General features: G+C 46.8%; 2 long non-coding RNA genes and 4 other non-coding genes across 6 annotated transcripts; 4 read left to right on the forward strand and 2 right to left on the reverse strand.

Moving 5' to 3' along the window:
- The first annotated feature begins 3,538 nt into the window (after positions 1-3,538).
- On the forward strand, positions 3,539-3,611 carry trnaf-gaa (transfer RNA phenylalanine (anticodon GAA)). Its single transcript has one exon. It is a non-coding gene; the product is annotated as a tRNA-Phe (tRNA).
- Positions 3,612-3,720: 109 nt separating this feature from the next.
- On the forward strand, positions 3,721-3,793 carry trnav-aac (transfer RNA valine (anticodon AAC)). The gene has a single exon. It is a non-coding gene; the product is annotated as a tRNA-Val (tRNA).
- Positions 3,794-4,367: 574 nt separating this feature from the next.
- trnah-gug (transfer RNA histidin (anticodon GUG)) lies at positions 4,368-4,439 on the reverse strand. Its single transcript has one exon. It is a non-coding gene; the product is annotated as a tRNA-His (tRNA).
- Positions 4,440-5,959: 1,520 nt separating this feature from the next.
- Positions 5,960-10,295, reverse strand: LOC138242732 (uncharacterized). Its single transcript, XR_011191688.1, has 2 exons — positions 8,826-10,295; positions 5,960-6,864 (listed from the first exon to the last, which is right to left on the reverse strand). It is a non-coding gene; the product is annotated as an uncharacterized lncRNA (long non-coding RNA).
- Positions 10,296-17,445: 7,150 nt separating this feature from the next.
- LOC138243751 (U7 small nuclear RNA) lies at positions 17,446-17,503 on the forward strand. The gene has a single exon (XR_011192369.1). It is a non-coding gene; the product is annotated as a U7 small nuclear RNA (small nuclear RNA).
- A 1,078-nt stretch (positions 17,504-18,581) lies between these two features.
- LOC138243040 (uncharacterized) lies at positions 18,582-19,391 on the forward strand. The gene is made up of 3 exons (XR_011191901.1): positions 18,582-18,636; positions 18,961-19,019; positions 19,191-19,391. It is a non-coding gene; the product is annotated as an uncharacterized lncRNA (long non-coding RNA).
- Positions 19,392-23,095: the final 3,704 nt, after the last annotated feature.

Here is a 23,095-nt window from a genome sequence, read left to right on the forward strand (position 1 = left end):
TACGACAAATTCAGAGAAACAATTATAGCCTGGGTTAGAGTAAAAAAAAATGTTTTATGTTCATGAACTGTAAAGCTAGGGTAATAGGTGTAAGGGAACTTGCACATAATGTATATATGATAATTAGGGGCCCATAACTATGAAGGATCTTTGTAAGTGAATCAGAATGGACAGAGGAAAGTTGATTAGGAAAAAGAAGTTTCCCGAAGAAGGGGAAACTTAGAAGAGAAGGAGAAGAAAGGAAAGAAAGTGAATTGGTAAACTTATCTAATGGGAAGAGGAATCACAGAAATAATGGGAAGCTTAAAAAAAGACTAGTCTTGAAACTAAAGAACAGCAAGCTGCAGTAGTTCCTTTCATGCAGTAGCGAATGTTTACAACCTTGGCTCTTATAATCTGTTTTCCCAGTGGGTTGCTGTCACTGCCTCTGTGTCTACCAAACACTTGATGATGGAGATAAGCCCTTGGTGGGCACTGCCCTACCGCATGTATTATGATCAAGGGACAGGCTGTGGCTGGATTATTCGGGGTGAGATGGACTGAGATCACCCTCAGTCTGCTGGAACAGTGGAATGAAGGAACAGAAAAGATTGACTAGACATCAGACTGAAGGAACACCATGGGATGCGGGCTGGATCAAACAGAACTGTGTAATAGAGCCTGTTTGATATCATCACAGGCCAATCAACGAAACTTCCTGGAGGGATGAATTTGGCTAATGGATTGTTGAATTTGCTAATTCTCTATTGTAGTATTGTAGATTGTTAATTGAAGTGGTGCACGGGGCTGGTGAACAGGTGCTGGACGCTTGGAGACCTCCAGTAGAGGGAAGACACGACCTGATACCTGGCGAGTGGGTGTGGGTGAGGAAGATATACCCTGCCAGATGTTGCAACCCTGCTGGGAAGGACCATATCAAGTGCAACTGACTACCGACTCTGCCATCTGAGTGACAGGATGAGCTTGCTGGATCTACGCATTGCGCTGACACCGAACCACTGCACCAGAGACTAAGTGAACATTATTATATATATACCTGTTAAGTGTAAGGAGTTTTACTTTTATAAATGGGGATATGGAATCAATACTTTATCAGTCAGCCACAAATAATAATCAGAGCTCCTGTTGGGATTGTATTGCTATAAAAGATGCTCATGGGAGTAATCCCCTTTGATAGAGGTGATTATTTAGGTTTATTGGCATGGGTAAATAGCCCTGCTTTTAGTCTGAGTGTAACTCTGCTGGGAGTGGTAGCCTGGGAGAGTCTGAGGGTCAGCACGATGACCAGCGGCTGACCCTACCTGTGTAAATAATGTCCTAGTAGTTCTAGTGCCCTGTGTAGTCTTGTAAAAGTATAGTGTGTTGTTAGGTAATTACCACCCTAACTATGTGTACGTGTTCCGTCAGTCTCCTCATGTGTGTGTATATCCTGTGTTTGAACCTGCAAATGCTACAGTATTTATTTTATAAACACCAGTATTGACACTTTGATCAGTATATTTATTATTAGTAGCCAGTCTTATAAATTTACAATTTAGATTAAGTCTGGTAACAGTTTTACAGTTAAATTAAATCATCAGACCACTAATGGAACTGAGAGCTGGGTGGAAATAAAACCAGGATACACATTTTAACCTCCAGGATCAGGAGTCTGATCCTCCTGGCTTCTTTACTCTGAAGATTCGTGTAAAACTCTTAAAAGCGCTTATTTCAGGGACTCGTGCTTGTCCTCTACTGCTCCACACGGGTACGCTTTGTAACGCAATAATCTGCGATGTAAACTTTTTTTTTCTGTTTAATGAATTTTATTCCTAGGTTTGTCGCTCTCCTTCTCCAACTGTGATGATTCGCTTCTCTTCACAGTCTGGTGTGTTTTTTTTGGGGGGGGGAGATTTTATATCTGTAAGAAAAGCCCCCCGGGCTCCGGACAGGAGTTTCCTCCAGCTCTGCTTTGTCAGAAAGAGCGCTGTGACGTCACAGACACCAGCCAGAGCGCCGGGATCAGAGAGCGAGAACGTGGAAGGCGCGAGGAGCGCACAGAGGAGAATTATTGATCACTTATGTATCGACAACCAATTTATTCAACTGAAGGACCATAGAATAATCGATTAACTTCACTGATTGGCGAATACTGATTCTTTTCTTGACCCTGTTTAAATATCTAGAAAACAGTCAATAAAGACAGTATCGATCAATTACCATAGTGCGTTTAGTGTTAATAATGTTCAATCTGAAATTAAACAATGATTATTCATATTATTATTTAGGTAACTCTATCCTAGAGCTAGAAAATTATATTCCAAGTTGATAAATGTATGTAAGTAACCGTTTAAATGCATTTTTTCCAGTGTTTATAAATCATAAGTATGGTAACCACGGCAACAGCCGGCACGTCACTGTATGTGTCTAGGTGTCTTGCATTCGTCACAGAGAGTGTATGTGACGTCACGGGCAGCAACTAATACTACTACTAGTGTATTCATTTTAACATTAGTGAGAGAACAACTGGTAGTTTTAATGGTAGTGTTCATAACAAAGTGTAAGTATTAATAACAAAGAGCTTGTTTGTTAATTGCGTCTCCACTCGTCCTTTGTTCTGAAAAGAACCTGTAAATGCTACAATATTCTTTACTCAACAGCTTATTAAAAACAGCTCCCGTGATGTTCAAACCGATTTTTTACACAGAACACCGACACAGCTTTGATTTCTGAATCTCTTTTTCTCGTGCGTTTATTTAATGTGGCACAATGCACTGGGATAAGGGTATTCTGTTCAAAAACCAATAGCATTTAAACCACAGCCCAGGTTCGATCTGTCTCCCAGAATCACCAGGGCGCACACACACACACACCCGTGCCGTTGAAGTGCTCTGCTTCATTTCTAAGGGCAACTCAACATTCACTCCTACCCCAAGTGCAGAAAAGACAGCATCCACAGCAACAACAGCTCAGGTCTCTGCACAGGAGCTAAGCTGCCCTCATCTCCTCTGCTCTGCGGCTCCTGCGGAGTGGAGTCCTGCCTGGAGCCGTGTTTGCTGGCGGCAGCTCCCCCCGCCCTGTCTGTGCGTCGTGTCCAAGAGCTCCTGGGAGGAAGAGCGAGCCCTCCCACTCGGGGGCTTTTCCACGGTCTGTGTGAGGAGGGGCGGGTGTGTCCAGTAGCTTATCGAGCGGAAGCCTGGGGCGGCGGAGAGCTGTGATCGTGCAGACCTTGAGGTGTCACCTCTTTGTCTGCTTTCCCGCCCCCCCTCCGCCCAAGCTCTGCTCCAAAGTAGCCCGGCAACCCCTCACACCTGCACGTGTCACAACCTAAGGTGCGGTCATGAGACACCCATGGGGTGTCGTTCTGTTCTTGCTAATTGTTTCCTGCCCGTCGCAGGCAGGAGTCCATGCGAGGAAGATGCGCTGGACAGAGCTCAGAGGGCGCAGCTGGGTGGCTTTCCTTCTGAGTGACGTTCTTGCAACACTCTCCCGCTACTCTTGGTGCGCTCATGCCACAACACAGGAAGGCTGGAGCAGGTGGCTGTGGGCTTTGCACACCGCCGAAATAGCTCAGTTGGGAGAGCGTTAGACTGAAGATCTAAAGGTCCCTGGTTCGATCCCGGGTTTCGGCATTTTGTTTCATCGCGCCCTTTGTTCCTCTCTCCAGCGCCCCCTTCCTAAAGTGACGCGTCCCTTTCTCAGCCCGAAACGCAAGCAAGACACCAGCAGCGGTCCCTGCAGGTTTCCGTAGTGTAGCGGCTATCACGTTCGCCTAACACGCGAAAGGTCCCCGGTTCGAGACCGGGCGGAAACAGCCTCGTTTTGCACGCTCCTGTACTTCACAGAGGTCTTGAGCGACCGGTCATTTGTTCCCAATGTATTTCCGGTGCCTTCGTGCACTCTTGTACCAAACGCACGTTCCTTCTGTACGCGGAGCCGATCATTTGCAATTGGGCTGTGCCGACAGACCAGGACGAGCTCTGTCGGCTCAAAAGCAGCGCAGGACCTGCAAGAACAACAGAAAGATTAGCATCCAGCGGGGGCCTCTTAGTGAGCCCAAGAGCTCATCAAGAATCGGCTCCAGCAACAGGGCTGGGCGCATTGTTCCATTCTCCGCCCACTCTCGGTGTAAACAAGTCCCTCCTGGTCTCTGCTTGAAATGCACTTTCCTGCGTTTGCTTTGGTGTAACTGGCTTCCCCTGCGTGGGCGAATGTGAAGAAGATCCTTAGTAAGTCATTGAAGAAAACCGAGAAGAGGTCGGAGTGGCCTCTGTCGTTCATCAACGATCCAGTCAGGCAGTACTCCTCTGTAAAGCGCCATTCGTTCAAGTCGATTGGCTTTTTTTTGCCTTCATTCGTGCGAGTAGTAAAAGCAGACGCCCCTATTCTGCCGTGACCCGGATTCGAACCGGGGTTGTTGCGGCCACAACGCAAAGTACTGACCACTATACGATCACAGCGAGTTACCGAGACACACGCGGCAGGGCGGAAAGGGCTGTGCTCTCTTCGTGTGACATAATTCGGAAAAGTCCTGACGTTGCATTTCAACTGAGCCCCAGTATACATCGACCCTTCGACACTCTGAGTGACAACTCTCTTGCGTGTTTTCTCATATTTATGTAGTTTGCTTGCTTGATGCCGGGAACAGCATGGTTGTTCGCTGCCATATAGTCTAGCGGTCAGGGTTCCTGGTTTTCACCCAGGCGGTTCGACTCGGTTTTGCCTCCTGCTTTCCAAAAGATCAGCACCGTGTACGAAAGAGCCGCATTAAAACTACTCGAACGTGCAAAACGTGCGAGAAGTGGGGGCGCTTGTTTCCAACCGAAACTTCTCGCGTGTGAGACGAGCTGATCATCGCTGTGGGAGGGTTACTCTGGTAGACAGGGCTGACCTTCGGCAATAGGATTTATAGTCTCCAAGATGATATATGCACTTTCTGGAGAGGCGATTTTCTCCACTTCAGTAGCCCGATTTCGTCGATTGCGTTGAGAGGGCTGTAGAATGTGGCGCCGCCTTTCCTGCTCCGTCCATGACAGGCGTGCTGGTCTCTGGAGTGAGAGCACGGTCCATCAGCGCACTCCAATAAAGGCACTGGAAGCAGCTGAATCGCATTGGCGAAGCTCAGCGCTGGGCCGCTGGGCACGTCTTACCACCGTTTCCGTAGTGTAGTGGTTATCACGTTCGTCTCACACGCACAAGGTCCCCGGTTCGAAACCGGGCAGATACAGACATCTTTTGTCGCCAGGCACAAAAGGGGATTGGGGATTCGCCTAGCGCTGTGATCGAACAGACCCACTGGACCCACCTCTTAGTGTGGCGGGATCTGCACAGTGCATGTCACAGCGCATCCTGCTTTCACTTCAAGGCGCGTCCTGATGCACCCCAGTCTCCCGCGTGACAGGTGGGGACAGGTGACAGGTCCTATACTAATGAGGAAGACATCGCTCTCTCCGACCCCCGGCATCGTGTCCCGACCCACCGTGCTGGAAGCCGACGCGTGCTGTGATTCCTTTACGGAGCAGAAATGACAACCGAGGAGCCGAGAGATCATTTCAGCATTTCGCGTCTGAACGGAAAACACAAACGACCAACTCGGAATGACTTGCCTTTGACGCTTTTCAAAGTGTTCTTTGTGCACGACGACTGCGCCGCCTAGCAGATACAAATGGGTTGTACAACTTTGAACTAGCAAATGGAAGAGGGCTGAAGTAAGAGACAAGATGTAAAAAGGGTTAACTTAAGTCATTTCTGCCTGAAAATTAGACTTCTAAGCAACAGGGGTTTATGGCAGGAAAGGGGGTTAACTGATAAGGATTCCAGATGCGAGGGGGCATAATCTTAAACTGACCATTTGGCCAGGGTCTCTTAACTGGCCAAATATCATGACCCCCCCTTACCATAACACCGAATGACGTCTGAAGCAGCAAGGAAGGACTATATAACCTAAAAGTTTGTACCGGCACATCGAACAATACTTCGGTTTTGTTGTTTCTTGCGGGAAACAAGACTTCGGCTTTATTGTTCCTTGCATGCAATACACTCATCTGTTTTACTTCATCTCGGGATCCAGAACCTTATTCCTTCTGTTACAACAAATTTGGCGTAGTCGGCGGATGCTCCAGAAGGCGCAGAACTTCCCATCCGCAGGAGAGACGGTCAGCGCTCACATTACTAAGAGGTAAGGACTCCTCTTTTTAAAAAAAAAAAGTCCCGACTCTCTCTGATCGATTGGGAAATCTCTGCTCCCTGCGAGAATCGCCTGAGATGACGGAGTAAACGTGAGTTCCTGAATTCCTCTGGCCCGGGGAAGACACCGGTGTATGTAATGGGTGGTTTGCTGTAAGCCCAGAATTTGGTCTGGCAGGCGGTCCGCGGTATTGTGTACAGGCGTTCGAAGCTGGTGTAGGCGTCCCACACTGACAGATTGAAGAAACTGAGTCTCTTTAGTCTGAAGGGAGTGTCTCACACTGACAGGCCGGAGGAACTGAGTCTCTTTAGTCTGAAGGGAGTGCCTCACACTGACAGATTGAAGAAACTGAGTCTCTTTAGTCTGAAGGGAGTGTCTCACACTGACAGGCCGGAGGAACTGAGTCTCTTTACTCTGAAGGGAGTGTCTCACACTGACAGGCCGGAGGAACTGAGTCTCTTTAGTCTGAAGGGGGTGTCTCACACTGACAGATTGAAGAAACTGAGTCTCTTTAGTCTGAAGGGAGTGAACCCAGGTGCCCTGTGCTGAGCCAGGATCAGGGTGGAGTGGCGATTGCCATGATCCGGCGAGCACAAAGCTTCATCAGCTGCCCTTTGCCACAGGAGGTAAGAGGATGTCCAGTGATGACGTGCTTCCCTGTCCGTCGTGGCAGTGAACAGGTCCTGGTTACAGGATCTCTAAAAAAGGAAATAAAGACCGAAATCAGATCCGACCCACCATGCTGCCACGGCGACGGTGCACTGCCCAGTGAAAGTGGCAGCCTGTCCCTGGACTGTGGGTGGAAACTGGAGCACCTGGAGGAAACCCCCACAGACCAGGGAGAGAACATGCAAACTCCACACAGACAGCACCCACACCCCAGGTCCGGCACTGTGAAGCATGCCCGACGATGCGGAAGGGCTTTTACAAATGAGTGTGTAACTCACACTGGTGCCCAGGATGGCCTGCTACCGGAACGCAACCTAATTTTCTTCATGCAGTTTGTTCGAAGCGGTTCACAGGAGCTGGAGGTGAGGACTGAGCTGGGGTCCAGTGTGCGAGAGTGACTGCTGATGTCACGTGTGTGTGTGTGTGTGTGTGTGTGTGTGTCTGGATCATTGTGAGCACCATCAGGTTTGTGTATTTGTTTAAACAAGAGGACGTCTCTGTACGGGTCTGACTCTGTGTGAAGGTGCAGCTCTAACTGTGTCTATCTCTCTAGCTGTGAGCGCCTGTCTATCTCTACAATGCATGAGGGGCTAAATCTGCCTCCGAGAACCCGACTTTTCAGAAGAAAAATCTATGAAAAGGCACGGCCTGGCCCTCTTCTCTTGCTCCCGACGTATAACACACTGGGGGATGAAGCTGGTGTCTTCAGCTGTAACCCTAGCTATTTATGCAAACAGCTCTTTTATGAAAAGCAGCTCTAGGCCTAGACAAGAGGAACAGATAAAACAAATCTTGGACTTATGACTTATTCAAAGCAGACTGAGTGCTGCTATACTGTATGTAGGAGCCAGAGATGAAGAATGAGCTATTTAAGGAAATCAGGAGTGTGAGGGAGGGACTGTGTGCTTTTCCTCCCAAAAGAGAAGGCTTGTGGTTCTTCATGCTTTTCTGCACAGGCTGCCAACGTTTGGGTTCTTGGTTTGAATGCTCGAGTTGTCAGGCTGGCGTTTTTTGTTCCTGTTGGAGCCCATAATTGTGAACAAGGCGCTTGAGGACGTCTCTGTGCGGGTGTGTGTTTGTAATGACGTGTGTGTGCCTCTCTGTTTCAGTATAAAAAATGCATTTAAGACATTCAGCCTTTTCATGTTCCTAATATTCTTTCTTTCTCGACAATAATAACTAAGGTGGCTGCTGGAAGAGGTGTTAATGGGGCCAGCAGGGGGTGCTCACCCTGCGGTCTGTGTGGGTCCTAATGCCCCAGTCTAGTGATGTGGACACTGGACTGTAAACTGGCGCCGTCCTTCGGATGAGACGTAAAACCGAGGTCCTGACTCTCTGTGGTCATTAAAAATCCCAGGGTGTTTCTCGAAAAGAGTAGGGGTGTAACCCCGGTGTCCTGGCCAAATTTCCCATTGGCCCTTACCAATCATGGCCTCCTAATAACCCCCATTTATGAATTGGCTTCATTACTCTCCTCCCCACTGATAGCTGGTGTGTGGGGAGCGTTCTGGTGCACTATGGCTGCTGTCGCATCATCCAGGTGGATGCTGCACATTTGTGGTGGTGGAGGGGAGTCCCCATGTCCTGGAAAGCGCTTTGAGTGGAGTGTCCAGAAAAGCACTATATAAGTGTAAGCAATTATTATTCATTATAATGTAATAAGTCAATTTTTTCTCACCCCTCCATTGCAAGGCATACACAGCACAAACACCAGGAACAATTATCTCAGAAGCCAGTTAACCTCCCAAAAGAAATAAAAGGTGTTAAAAGTAAGTATCTCCTTTAGGTGAGGACAGACTGGATCAAACAAAAACAACATTTGAAGTGAATTGCAAATGTATTGAGTTGTGATGCAACTGTAACTTGAACCTAACATGACTGGGGCGTGCATTTTTGAAATTGCATTTTCACAGCTGAAATACAAAATGAAGCTGATCGCAGTCCAAACTCAAGGTATTGTTGTAAAACTAAATATTCAACATGTTTCTACCTGTCCCTTTTCAGCTCACTCGGAAGTCCATAGCCTGCAGCCTGGTGCCTCTCTCTCTCTCCCTCTCCACACTGCTGGTCCAGTGGAGGTGCTGTTTGATCCTGCAGGATCTGTCCAGTCTCGTATAGTCTTACTGAGCAGCGCAGGGCTCCCTGGCCCCAGGTACGAACAGTGAGTGTCAGTGCAGAACAGCTCTCTGACACTCCGCTCCCTCACTCCAGCTGATCAGGGCAACTACACAGAGAGAGACCTTAAGGGAAGCAGTATCAGCACTGTGATCGTCACTGTGGGTGGTAAGCAGGTCTACAGTAGGGTCACTAGAGGGCTCTATATTCTTGACAGAGTGTGTTCTTATATCATCCTCTGTCCTGATCGTCTTTCAGCTCACAGAGACACTGTCACCCTGCAGCCTGAAGCCTCTCTGTCTGTCCCTCTGTTCACTGGAGAGCCAGTTGAGGTGCAGTTTGATCCTGCAGGAGGTGGAAACTGGACCTCAGTGTGTTCTGTCCAGAGCAGCACAGCCAGCTGTGTCCCCCAGTACAGTTTTTTATTTTTATTTTTGATGATTAGCCATATGTTGATTACAATATTGTACATAATGTATAATTTGAACTCGATATTTTTCAGGAGTGAATGATTGTATATTTTCAGAATAAATTTCGAAACCAAATTATTGTCCCTCGATCTCTGTCTCTCTCTCGCCCTGCTGTCTGTCTGTCCCTGCCTCTCTGTCTCTCTCTTTCAGCCCCGTCTGTCAGTCTGTCTGTCCCTCGATCTGTCTCTCTCTCTCTCCCTCCTCTCTCTCTCGGTTTGTTTGTCCCTCAATCTCAATCTTTCTCTTTGCCCGCTGTCTTTCTGTGCCTTCATCTCTGTCTCTCTCTCCTTCCTTTCTGTCTGTCTCTCTGTCTGTCCTGCGTTGTCCCAGCTGGGCCTGTCTCCCTGACTCTCTGCCTTCAGCTCTGTTCGCCGATGTCCCACCAGCCCGTCTCTCTCTCAGCCTGTCTCTTGACTTGCAGGAGGAAGAGGAGGTGGAGACAGCTCCTCCGGCAGGAGAGAGGAAGAAGGTCAGTGCTGGTCCCACCCTGCCTCCTGTCCTGTCTGTGGTGGAGTTTCGCCGTCTTGTCTGTCCCTGGGTCTCAGTGTCTCTCTCTCTTTCAGCCCTGTCTGTCAGTGTCTCTCTCCTCCTCCTCTCTGTCCTCAGTGTGTCTCTCTCCTCCTCCTCTCTGTCCTGTGGTGTCCAGTCAGTGTGTCTCTCTCCTCCTCCTTTCTGTCCTGTGGTGTCCAGTCAGTATGTCTCTCTCCTCCTCCTCTCTGTCCTGTGGTGTCCAGGCAGTGTGTCTCTCTCCTCCTCCTCTCTGTCCTGTGGTGTCCAGGCAGTGTGTCTCTCTACTCCTCCTCCTCTCTGTCCTGTGGTGTCCAGTGGGTCAGTATTAGTGGGCTACACCCAGGCTCACTCACCGCGAGTGTGATCTCAGCAGAGTCTCTGTGCTCTTGGGACACTTGACTCACCTGTCTCTCTCTTTCTCTCCCTGTGCTGTCCCTCTCCTGCCCCCTCTCTCCCTCCTCGGACTCCAGCTGGAGGAGGTCCAATCAGCACCTCCTGTGAGACAGAAGAATTAGAAGGTGGGTAATGCTCTGATCCTCTCTTTACTCTTGTCCAGTGTCCAGTCAGTGTCCAGTCAGTGTGTCTGTATGAACCCCTCTCTCTCAGTGCAGTGTTCATGTACTGGAGTGTCCAGTCAGTGTGTCTGTATGAACCCCTCTCTCTCTCTCTCAGTGCAGTGTTCATGTACTGGAGTTTCCAGTTGTGTGTCTGTATGAACCCCTCTCTCTCTCTCAGTGCAGTGTTCATGTACTGGAGTGTCCAGTCCGACTCTTAACGTGACTCTCCTGTCTCTGCTTCAGAAGCGCTGGTGCGTCTTTTTAAACTCCCTGAGCTGCGTGTCGGTGGAGAGCGATGATCAGGACGAGCTGATGGAGGCGGTGGAGACTATAGGTCAGGAGAGGAAGAGCGAGGGAGAGGAGGAGCAGGCTGCCGGGAAGGACAAGAAGAAGAAGAGGAGGTGCAGGTGAGCAGACAGGGGGGCGCCGCCCAGTCGTGTCTGTGATTCAAGGAAGAGTCAAGCAAGTCTCCTCTTGCTGTTTGATGTCATGGTGACGTCTGTGTCTGTGTCCCTCACACCTGCAATAACAATATTCTTTCTAGGTTCCTTTCCTGGTTCTGTGCCAGCTAAGATCGGAGTCGCCTTCCCCACCAAGGACTGGACTGGACTGGACTGGAGCTGAGGGACACCAGACTGGACTGGACTGGAGCCAAGGGACACCAGACTGGACTGGACTGGAGCTGAGGGACACCAGACTGTGCTGGACCGAAGCTGAGAGACCCCAGACTGCACTGGACCGGAGCTGAGGGACACCAGACTGGACTGGACTGGAGCTGAGGGACACCAGACTGTGCTGGACCGAAGCTGAGGGACCCCAGTCTGGACTGAAGCTGAGGGACCCCAGACTGTGCTGGACCGAAGCTGAGGGACCCCAGTCTGTGCTGGACTGAAGCTGAGGGACACCAGACTGGACTGGACTGTAGCTGAGGGACCCCAGACTGGACTGGACCGGAGCTGAGGGGCCCCAGACTGGACTGGACCGAAGCTGAGGGACCCCAGTCTGTGCTGGACCGAAGCTGAGGGACCCCAGTCTGTGCTGGACTGAAGCTGAGGGGCCCCAGACTGGACTGGACCGAAGCTGAGGGACCCCAGTCTGTGCTGGACCGAAGCTGAGGGACCCCAGTCTGTGCTGGACTGAAGCTGCGGGGCCCCAAACTGGACTGGACTGAAGCTGAGGGACCCCAGACCCCAGTCTGGACTGAAGCTGAGGGACCCCAGTCTGGACTGAAGCTGAGGGACCCCAGACCCCAGTCTGGACTGAAGCTAAGGGACCCCAGACTGGACTGTGGAAAACTTTCACATTATCTCCACCTGAGTCCTCAGATCGTCTGCATGACCTTGTATTATTAAGTATTATTTTAAGGTCCTGTGATGATCGTAAGATGGGGGGGGGGTCACTAAATAAACCCTTGACATTGATCTGTATTGTAATTTTTGTTCTTTTGTTAAACATCAATAAAAAAATTTTAAAAAAATCTGTTTAGCTTTTGTTTTTTTCCCTCCCCCCCGAAACTAACGAACAAAGTCTGTCCTTCTCTTTAATCCCGGAGAGTTTGTGGTTGATGGATTGAGGCCGAGAGCCCTCATCGTCGGCGTGCCACCAGTTGGCGGGGATATAGCAGGGGGGGCATCGTGTCCAATACTCCTTGAAACGAGACAGATTTCAAGCCACCTCCGTCTGAAGAGCAGGAAGTCGACCACGAAGTCCAGGGTGTCCTAGGAAGCTCTTTAGCCCTCGTTTGCCCAGCAGCCATCTCACCCTGCAGCTCCCAGCTGGCAGCCCCCTCCCCACTGGAGCCCAGCAGGTGGGAGCCTGGTCAGTACCTGGAGGGGAGACTCCTGGGAAAAACTGAGGTTGCTGCTGGGAGAGGTGTTAGTGAGGCCGGCAGGGGGCGCACACCCTGCGGTCTGTGAGGGTCCTGATGCCCCAGTATAGTGACGGGGACACTGGACTGTAAACAGGCGCTGTCCTTCGGATGAGACGTCAAACCGAGGTCCTGACTCTCTGTGGTCATTAACAATCCCGGGGTGTTTCTGGAGGACAGTAGGGGTGTTACCCCAGTGTCCTGGCCTGATTCCCCCCCTGGTCTTGACCCATCATGGCCTCCTTATCACCCCCCTCTCTGAACTGGCTCCATCCCTCTGCTCTCCTCCCCACTGAGAGCTGCTGTGTGCTGAGCGGACTGGAGCATCATCCAGGTGGGGCTGCACACTGGGGGGTCTGGAGGGGATCCCCCTGACCTGGGAAGAGCTCTGAGTGGAGTGTCCAGAACTGGACCGGGGACACAGACCCCTGGACTGACTGGACCGGGGACACAGACCCCTGGACTGACTGGACCAGAGTCACAGACCCCGTGGACTGACTGGACCAGAGTCACAGACCCCGTGGACTGACTGGATCAGAGTCACAGACCCCCGGACTGACTGGACCAGGAACTGCCTGGGATAAATCAGTGAATCGATCTGTCAGATCAGCCAACCCTCTGACAACCCAGCAAGCAATTAGATCAGTCAAAATGTCAATGATCAATTAATCAGTCTGGGCTGTCAAATGATTTTTTAAAAGCTCTCGCTGCAAAACCAAAGTCAGCTCTCCCACTGGTTTCTGGAGTTGGTGCTGAACTAACGTCTTTCATTCATTCCCAGACTAAACAACATCCAGCACCACCACTCCTGCTCCCACAAGTCACATTGAGTATGGCTGAAACACCACTTCAAGGGTGTGCACTGGGAACACTGGGTATCCTCTGAACACTGGGCTGCACTGAGAACACTGAGTATCCTCTGAACACTGGGCGTGCACTGGGAACACTGGGTATCCTCTGAACACTGGGCATGCACTGGGAACACTGGGTATCCTCTGAACACTGGGGGTGCACTGGGAACACTGCGTATCCTCTGAACACTGGGCGTGCACTGGGAACACTGCATATCCTCTGAACAGTGGGGGTGCGCTGGGAACACTGAGTATCCTCTGAACACTGGGAACACTGGATATCCTCTGAACACTGGGCGTGCACTGGGAACACTGGGTATCCACTGAACACTAGGCACTAGGGAACACTGGGCCAGGATGGCTTTTCTGTACCTAATCAAACTCTGTTTCTCTTTCAGACTTTAATAAAAGCAGCGCTAATTGTTCAGGTGAGAAAGTATATAACTTCATTAAGGGTTTCCGACCTCTATATAAATTAAAAATAAATTATATGCTGTTTAAAGGGGACAGCAGGGGCTGAGGTAGCCAGGATGGCTGTGCAGGGCGTCATCAAACTCTGTTTCTCTTTCAGATCGTGATGCATGTTGCACTGATTGTTCAGGTGAGAAAGTATATAACTTCATTAAGGATCTCCAGCCTCTACATAAATGAGGAATAAAAGATAAGTTATTTGCACATTGGTTAAAGGGGACAGAAGGGATGCCTTTGTTGTGCCCTGATGTCGTGGGCAGAGCCCAGACACAATTATCCCTAAGTGATCCTCACAATACTACATCATGCTTGTGTTACATAACGCTCATATTACATTTCATTTGTATTTCCTTCAGAAAAACGCAGGACAGGTTGGTGGAGACCTATTAAGGGTTTCTGAAGTCTACACTGGGCAGGTTAAACTCTTGTTCAAGATGTCCTCTTCGACAGGAAGCAGGGCCTGTGCAAACTGCAATGACCCGAAAGTACGACCTTTATTAAAAATGGCTAATGACGGTAGCTAGCGATTGTTAAACAAGGTAACAGATATAGAAGACAGACAAAAAAAAACACCCTAGATCAGAGAAGGAATGCTTTCCCCTCTGGGTAAGAAAGGCCGACTGCATTTCCGGGGGAGGAAAGCTGCTTTAGAGGAAACACCGGAGAAGCAGAACTCAAACACTGGGAACACTGGGTATCCTCTGAACACTGGGCGTGCACTGGGAACACTGGGTATCCTCTGAACACTAAGCGTGCACTGGGAACACTGGGTATCCTCTGAACACTAGGCGTGCACTGGGAACACTGGGTATCCTCTGAACACTGGGTGTGCACTGGGAACACTGGGTATCCTCTGAACACTAGGTGTGCACTGGGAACACTGGGTATCCTCTGAACACTGGGTGTGCACTGTGAACACTGGGTATCCTCTGAACACTGGGTGTGCACTGGGAACATTGGGTATCCTCTGAACACTGGGAGGGCACTGAGAACACTGGGTATCCTCTGAACACTGGGTATCCACTGAACACTAGGCGTGCACTGGGAACACTGGGTGTGCACTGAGAACACTGGGTATCCTCTGAACACTGGGTGTGCACTGTGAACACTGGGTATCCTCTGAACACTGGGTGTGCACTGGGAACACTGGGTATCCTCTGAACACTGGGTGTGCACTGGGAACACTGGGTATCCTCTGAACACTGGGAGTGCACCGAGAACACTAGGTATCGGTGTACAGATGCAGCCATTCAAAATGGGTGAGGTATTTCGCGGCATACCGCAACACGCCCACCGGGGTATCACGCGGTTCACGTGTGTCACGTGACTAACTATCCGGCGTCGCCTTGTAAAACCGCCAGGGGGAGCTTAACCTCTCATGTACAGCATTTGAGCCTTTAATTTTGAACTGTGTATTACAGCATGTTAATCATCAGTCATTAAAATGTTGGTATATTTTATGAAAGCAAGATTGCTCAGTTGGACAAAAGTACACAACCTACCTTTATCAGAAATATTTATGCATCAAAGCCTTTACTGAAGATATTACTAATAGTATTAATAATGGATGACTTTGGACAAGCTGTATACTCAAAGTATAATTTCTTTAGCACATTTGTACAAGCACTTGGAATCTGTCCAAGCCATACGTCAGGCATTTTGTTTTACTTCAACGGGCATAAAAATTTCCTTGCTTTTAACAGGGCGTTTCATAATTTCTAACTACAAAAATGATTTAAAATGCGACACCTATCATTCAACTAGAGCTTAAAATATCACAAGGATCCTCAAGAGCACAGCAAAGAGTGTATTAAAAGACACTTGTATTTATCAACGCTTTCTTTTCTTATGGAACCACTTCAGAGGGGTGTTCCAGGAATCGGCACTTTAAAGAAAAAAATACACACCAGTATTCCATTTCTCCCTAAACATTGTAAGCTTCGAAGTCTTTAACTAACGTGATACCAGAGTCAACAAGCATACTTTTAGAATTTGATTAAAAGGGAATATAATATGGAATCGCGTATCTCAAGAATTTAATAACGGTATGATTATATCCGTGTACTGCGGCAGAGCTATGTAGGGCTGTTTCGCCTGCCTGTTCATGTGAGCTGTCTTGTAGCCTACTGGTCTAGGTGCGTGACTACCAACTGGCAGGTTGTGTGTTCGAATCCAGCTGGTGCTGGACTTTTCATTTTTATTTATTTATTTTTTAATCGCGTAACATAAACATATTACCGTATGAAAACTGTACTGTATACAGTATGTATATTTAATGTCTTAACTGTGCCCGTTGAAGTATTGAATATTCATATCTAATTTTACCACTGAAGGGAAATCTTAGTAGCTGAGCATAAAAAGAATAGGAGCATACTGCAACGTGTGTGAAGGCCATAAACGATATTAATTTTGGAACATAGGCTGTGGCTCTCCATCCCGATGAGGCACTTGGTCCAGTGGTCAAACACTGGGCCCAAGGCAGAGAGGCGACCAAAGTTCTACACCCACGCTGTCAAGTGGAGCAGGAGGTACGAGGCCACGAGACAGCCAGAGCTCTGCACCAACCACAGAGCTCTGTACAAAGAGGTGAGGGGGCATCTGGTCGCCGACGAAAGGCTGCGAGTTCCCAGACAAGTCTGGGAAAGGACAACGAACTGAAGGACCTCAACTGGATGGCCGTACACAAGAGACTGGCTACCAGAGAGGTCCTCTACAGACACTCGCTTACCAGGAATCCGCATTGCCCCCGGGACACGTGTTTCGTCGAGGAGACTCAGGAGCACGTGTTCTGGAGCTGCCCCTTCGCCAAGGCGTTGTGGGGCAGAATGGACAACATTATGCAACTCCTGGGAACGGATGCGGTGCTCAGTTACCAGTACATTCTGCTGGGGGCTGGCACCCACCGGACTGGACAAGGGGACACAGGACCTGCGGGGGCTGCTGCTGTCCCTCACAAAACAAGGACTGTGGAAGGCGAGGAACACTCTCATCCGGCACAACATAAAGTGGGGGGCGAGGGAGCTGGAGGAGAGGATCCTGGCGGACCTCAGGAGGAGGACGAAGCACCACGTCGCCAAATGGGGTTTCCCCACGGCGAGGGAGCGCTGGAAAGGACTTTGGGATATACAGGGATTAAAGGACAATAGCGAGTGGTAGGTTTGGAGGGACTCTCTTAATTGCGCAAATCCGCCCCCACTTGCAAAGATTGATAACGGACAATCAATCTCTGTTCCGCCGTTGTTTTTTATTACATGGAGTGTTAATATGTGTGAGATGTTCCTTTTGAGATGTTTTTTTTTTGTGGAATAAAGTATATTTTGTAGAACAAAAAAATCTTATGACAAGGTTTACAAGTTATCTGTTGAACTACATTCTAATAGGTGTGGTCACAGTCCAGGTCATTTGTTTACGTTTTTGTTTCTGGAGCAACTGTTAGATGAAATGTGCTAATATGTAACCTAACTCCAGTGTGAATAACTAGAAGAGGGGAGCAGCTCCATTCCAGACCAAGGGAGCTTTGAGATTGGCTGGGCCAGATCTCTCATTTGCATATCTGATTTGGAAATATAACACTACACCCCCTTCTTGCATGGATTTAACTTGCACCCAAGAGTCCCCTACTGTGTATTGCTACTTATTTTTTTATGATAAGTGGTGATTAGCAGTTGACAGGTTTTATTTGTTGAATTATAAATGGTTTTGTATTATCACCCTGAATGGCCTGTACTCAAGGTTTGGTAGGGTATGTGTTTTCATTTCATTTACCAAATGGAATTTTTGCTCTTTTAGTATTTGTCTAGAAGGCTTTCTGAAGTCAGGAAGCCCATTTATTTGGTGAAAAAAGATTCTGTATTAATATTAATATTTCTCATACAACATAAATAGGGTCTTTTAGGAATAAAAAGATCTTGCACTTGGAGATCTTAATAAAGCTGTCTGCTTCCATACACTCGAGCAGTTTTGATTCCTAATATTTGACCTTAGGTGTGGGAACGGGTCTTTTTTGCCATTTGATTTCCAATTGATCAGCACAGTATAGAAAATAGACCCATAAAGCAACCTCAGCAGTGACAAATGTGCAAAAAGTGATCACTTGTTTTCGCCCGCTTTCAAACTGAAACCCTTTGGTGTGTTAAGAGAATGCGATAACCACTAAACTGCGCAAGGTGGGAATGGGTGACTTGCAGAGAGTGTTGAACTTCGAGAAAGGACTTCTCTCAGGAATATATTTCCACATTCTGAAGAGGAGATTTACTCCATTTCTGAAGTCTGACTTCCTCTTTTGCTAGAGAGCTGTAGAATGTGGAGTCACCTATCCAGCTCTGGGAGCAATGTGTAGATAACAGGTTTGTTACTGCCGGATGAGCACAGTAAATTAATACAGCAGAATAAACACACTGAGTATTTGAAGGGAATTAACAATCTTTTACATCTCGTCATGTTCAATGCTGCTGTCATTTCTGTAATATTGTGATTATCATGTTCATCACACATGCGCAAGATCCCCTGTTTGAAATTGGGCAGAAACAGGAGTCTTTTTATCCTCTCACATTTTGCACTCCTGCCAGTGTTTTTGGATCTTGTTTTGTCTTATTGCAAGAATTCGAATTTCCTGTGTCATTCATCACATCACATCAAACAGCCAGGAGATCATGTCACCTTTCAGATAGTCATTCTTCTGCTTCCTAAATTTCCTAGAGACAGGTCTTTTCAGCAGAACTGACAAACGTGGCAAAGCAACCTGATAAGACCAGGTCCTAGAAGTCACTACTCAGTCAGTTACTACTGCCGAAATGCAAGCCCTTCCTCCAGCCTGAAGAAGTTGATCCTACATTACTCATGAAGAAGATGTATCTACCAAACCTCAGAGAGCTGAGCTGGATCACTCCAGTGGAGGGGGAGAGACAGAGAGGCACCAGGCTGCAGGCTGTGGACTTCTGAGTGAGCTGAAAAGGGACAGGTAGAAACATGTTGAATATTTAGTTTTACAACAATACCTTGAGTTTGGACTGCGATCAGCTTCATTTTGTATTTCAGCTGTGAAAATGCAATTTCAAAAATGCACGCCCCAGTCATGTTAGGTTCAAGTTACAGTTGCATCACAACTCAATACATTTGCAATTCACTTCAAATGTTGTTTTTGTTTGATCCAGTCTGTCCTCACCTAAAGGAGATATCGACTCAGTCTTTGGAATTTGTATATATATATATTTCAGTGATCCCTCAGCCATTCCTTCTGTTTTGTAATTCAATTTCTCTTTTAAAATTCCTTCCCCACTTCTAGGACCTGCAGTTGCTGAACTCCACAATGGCTTCTATTGGAAAGTCTGTGACTGAGACCAAGTAAGTGTTCACTTTTTTATGAAACCATTATTTATTTTGGAGCAATGAGCAATTCTTATATAAATACAATAAAATCATTATGCTCAAACTATGAGAGAGAAAATTAAGGATAACTTAAGAAATCAGTCTTAGCTTGTTTCTATACACAGATGGTATTATTTATTTTCAAAGGAAACCCACGAGGATTCCCCTGGTGTGCAAGATGTGCCTGAATACTTTTGATCAGCTTCCTGCTCACTTGAAGAGGGCGTGTATGAAGCACGCCACGGCAGAAGAGATCAGGATGGCCTCTCAACAGGCGAGGAAGGACATGATAAATCACCTGAAGAACATCGTGGATTACAACAGAATAGAGATTGTGTCTGGCGAGGCAAACAGGGCAGTGGTTGTAAGACTGCTGGAGTCCTTGGCATTAGGGACTAAATATACTAAACGTATGATGCTAAAATGATGCTAAAATGTTATTTTCACATATATTAATGTAATAAATGATTGCTTATGCTTTATGCACTACTTCACTGCTTCACTGCTCTATGCTGTCTGGAAATAAATCCTCAGACTGCTTACTGCCCTGGGCATGTACCAATAAATCCGAATGCACATCTGAATCCCAAACAGAATCTCTAGTAAAATACGATCATTTGTGAAACAGGCAAATGACTGTCTCAGGGGCCCATTCCTCATTCTCAAGACACATGTATGTAGTACGTACACCATGCATTGAGCAATAGGGACTGAAGACACCACAGGTAAGGTTATAAGTCATTCTGAGGGATACAGCTAGGCATCTGAAATGCAGGGTTTGAGAGCCTTCAGGAGCACTGCATCCTTTGAGACAGACCCGTGCGTGTTAAACAAATGATAATTTCTTTCAGCATTAGGGACTAAATATACTAAACGTATGATGCTAAAATGTTATTTTCACATATATTAATGTAATAAATCATTGCTTATGCTTTAACAACAAATCTAATTAAAATAAAAGCTTAAATTTTGTATTTATCTTGTACCATAGAACATGATTTTCTTTGTATTTCATGCCCACAAAGTGTCCAAATGTTCTATGATCATTTCTTTCAGCATTAGGGACTAAATATACTAAACATATGATGCTAAAATCCTGAAAAAAGGATGTGCTCCATCTCGTCAGTAGATTGGATTCCAAAACTGATTTGGGTCAATATACATTACCTTTGAAGATAAGGTACAGTCTACTGTAGGGAACCATCAACGTAGAAAGCATTGGCCTTCCCTGGGGGGCAGGTAGGTACAAAAGATAAACCTTTATCCTATCTTTATCCTAAGATAAGTGGCCAAGCTCATCATGTTCCCATAGTAGACAAAGTTCTATAAAATGTTGAATAACTTTTAAAAAAAGCATTTTGGTCTTTCAGTACTGTACAAGGTTAATTAAACTGTCCCTGGTAATGCAAAGTAATTAGAAGCATCCCAGAAACTTTATCTCTAGAAACATTAGCTGTTTTATATCATGTAATTTAGTGTGATGTTGTCAGAATTCAAGGACATTATCACACACAGAAATTGGTTCAGTTAAATCTAAAAAACACAGCTAAACATGGGTTTAAATGTAAAATAGAAGTCTTACCTCTTGTCAAAAGATTTAATTCAAGAAGTGAACCTCAGATCCATTTTTGAAAAAAGTAAGTTCAAATGAAAATGATTGTTAAAAACTGGGCTTTCAATAAATGACAAATTTAATCTAATACTGCTCTGATCATGGTAGCAGGAAGGTGTGAAAATTACTCTGTACCTAGGAGTATTTTGATCCCGAGTTCTGAATCCCAAACAGAATCTCTAGTAAAATAGGAGGCACTGGACTATAAATACCCATCCATGTTATAACACACTCACCAAGGGTTTTTTAGTTTAACTCTGAGCTTTGAGAGATTTAATACCTATGGTACCCATATTCATCCTTTATTTAAGGGAAGTACACATCCTAGACACACAGGAAACCCTCTTGCCCCAAGGGAAGACCGATACTTTGGATGGTAATGATTGAACCTGGCTTACAACAGACATCTTTTGAAATGGTAATTCTTTCAGGTGGCTTGGCAAACTTCCTGCCCCAGCTAAGACAGGTACTTTGGATGTTAATGCTTGAGACTAGACATCTTTGGAAATGGTAATTCTTTGCGAGGGCTTGGGAAACTCTATTTCTTTGAATGCACCTGCACTGTTGAATATACTTTAAACCCATGCTTAGCCATGTTTTTAAAATTAAATTATAACGATTTCTGTGTTTGATAATGGTAGCAAAGGCTTACTGGATATGAGTGTCAAGTGTCGACACGAGTGTGAGCAGCGTCGATTCGAGTGTGAACGGTGTCAACACGAGTCCTGTTGTTCAGTACAGTGTCAATACGAGTGTGAACAGTGAGTCCTGTTGGTCAGTACAGTGTCAATACGAGTGTGAACAGTGTCGAAACGAGGGTGAACAGTGAGTCCCGTTGATCAAAAAAGTATCAATATAAGTGTGAACGGTGAGTCCTGTTGTTCAGTATACTGTCAATACGAGTGTGAACAGTGAGTCCTGTTGTTCAGTACAGTGTCAATACGAGTGTGAACAGTGAGTCCGGTTCTGTACAGTGTCAATACGAGTGTGAACAGTGAGTCCTGTTCTGTGCAGTGTTAACTCATTGAATTCCCTCTTGCTCTGCACAGTGTTACAGGTGAGAACACGTGTTTTATTCTTTGCAGAATTAACACAGATACTGCTGTTGAATACTCCACAGTCAACAAACCCTGAGCCGCACAAAGTGAGGATCTTTTACTTCTATCTATTAAACTAGCAGAAATAAAACATCATGATAACTTCTTGCTGCTCTGTCCAGTTTTAACACAAGTGTGAACATTTGTAATAATAGTAAGTCCTGCTGTTGTGTACAGCGTGAATACAAGCGTGAACAGTGAGTCCTGTCGTCTGAACAGTGTCAATACGCGTGTGAACAGTGAGCCCTGTTGTTCAGTATGGTGTTAATGTAAGTCTTATCCTGTATAGTATAAGTTAACATAAGTATTGACCCGTATCCTGTTCTCTACAGACATCACACTACCCGACAGTGATGTGGAGTACGCCACCGTTAAACCGAGAGCAGCACAAAGTGAGGACTTTTTTAACTCTTTACCACAGTATAAAACCCACAGGAGTAATGAGAATGACACTGAAAACAACAACACTGATAGTGAACAAGAGATTTTGAACAATACACATTCTAGTCAGATTTAAATACCCACAGACCTGACCGTTGGAAGTAGTAAAAAAATGCAAATTATTTTTTTTCTGCGTGCAGGTTTTCTAAGAATTGAAGAAAGGTTAAAAACGAGAGAACGCCATTCGATTTTTCAAGCCTGTCTGGTAGTTAGTGATTAATTTGACCCATGATTTAATCCACCTGTATCTGGAGAGAAGCCAGGGTATCGGCATCAACAACAAGGCTGGGCAGCTTGTTCCCCATCCACCTCTGTGTAAAGACGCGACACCCATTCTTGGTTTTATTTTCACCTTTCACTATACGTGAAGAATTCCAAAAGGTGCACAAATGCTCAGGAGCTATTCTGTGGTTCAGCGATGTCTCTGGAGCCTTTTTTCACAGTGTGCGACTTCCCTGTGTGTCTCCCCGAATACAGGGTCTGACTGAAGGGGCACTGACCTGCAGGAATGGGAGGAGACCGAGCTGGGACGGTTCTGCCACGTCAGCGAAACTCTGGACCCCGACTTCATCTGCCAAAGAAACAGCAGCGTCAATTAACTCAGCCAGCGAGTTCAGCGAGATGGGACACATCTCTTCATGAAGAGATGTGTCCCATCTCTTCATAACCCGTCTCCTATCAATCCTACTGTGTTTCATTTACTCTTCCTCACTCTGTCTCCTGTCCGGTTGTCTGCACTTAAAACTGAGGTATTTCCTGCGATCTCCTCTCTCTCGCTGTGTCTCCTGTCCTGTGGGTTTGTTACTGAGGGATTCTCTGTGATCTCCTCTCTCTCTCACTGTGTCTCCTGTCCTGTGTGTTAGTATGTTTGTTACTGAGGTATTTCCTGTGATCTCCTCTCT

The sequence above is a fragment of the Lepisosteus oculatus genome, chromosome 14, assembly GCF_040954835.1.
Source record: "Lepisosteus oculatus isolate fLepOcu1 chromosome 14, fLepOcu1.hap2, whole genome shotgun sequence".
In the NCBI taxonomy this organism is placed as follows: domain Eukaryota; kingdom Metazoa; phylum Chordata; class Actinopteri; order Semionotiformes; family Lepisosteidae; genus Lepisosteus; species Lepisosteus oculatus.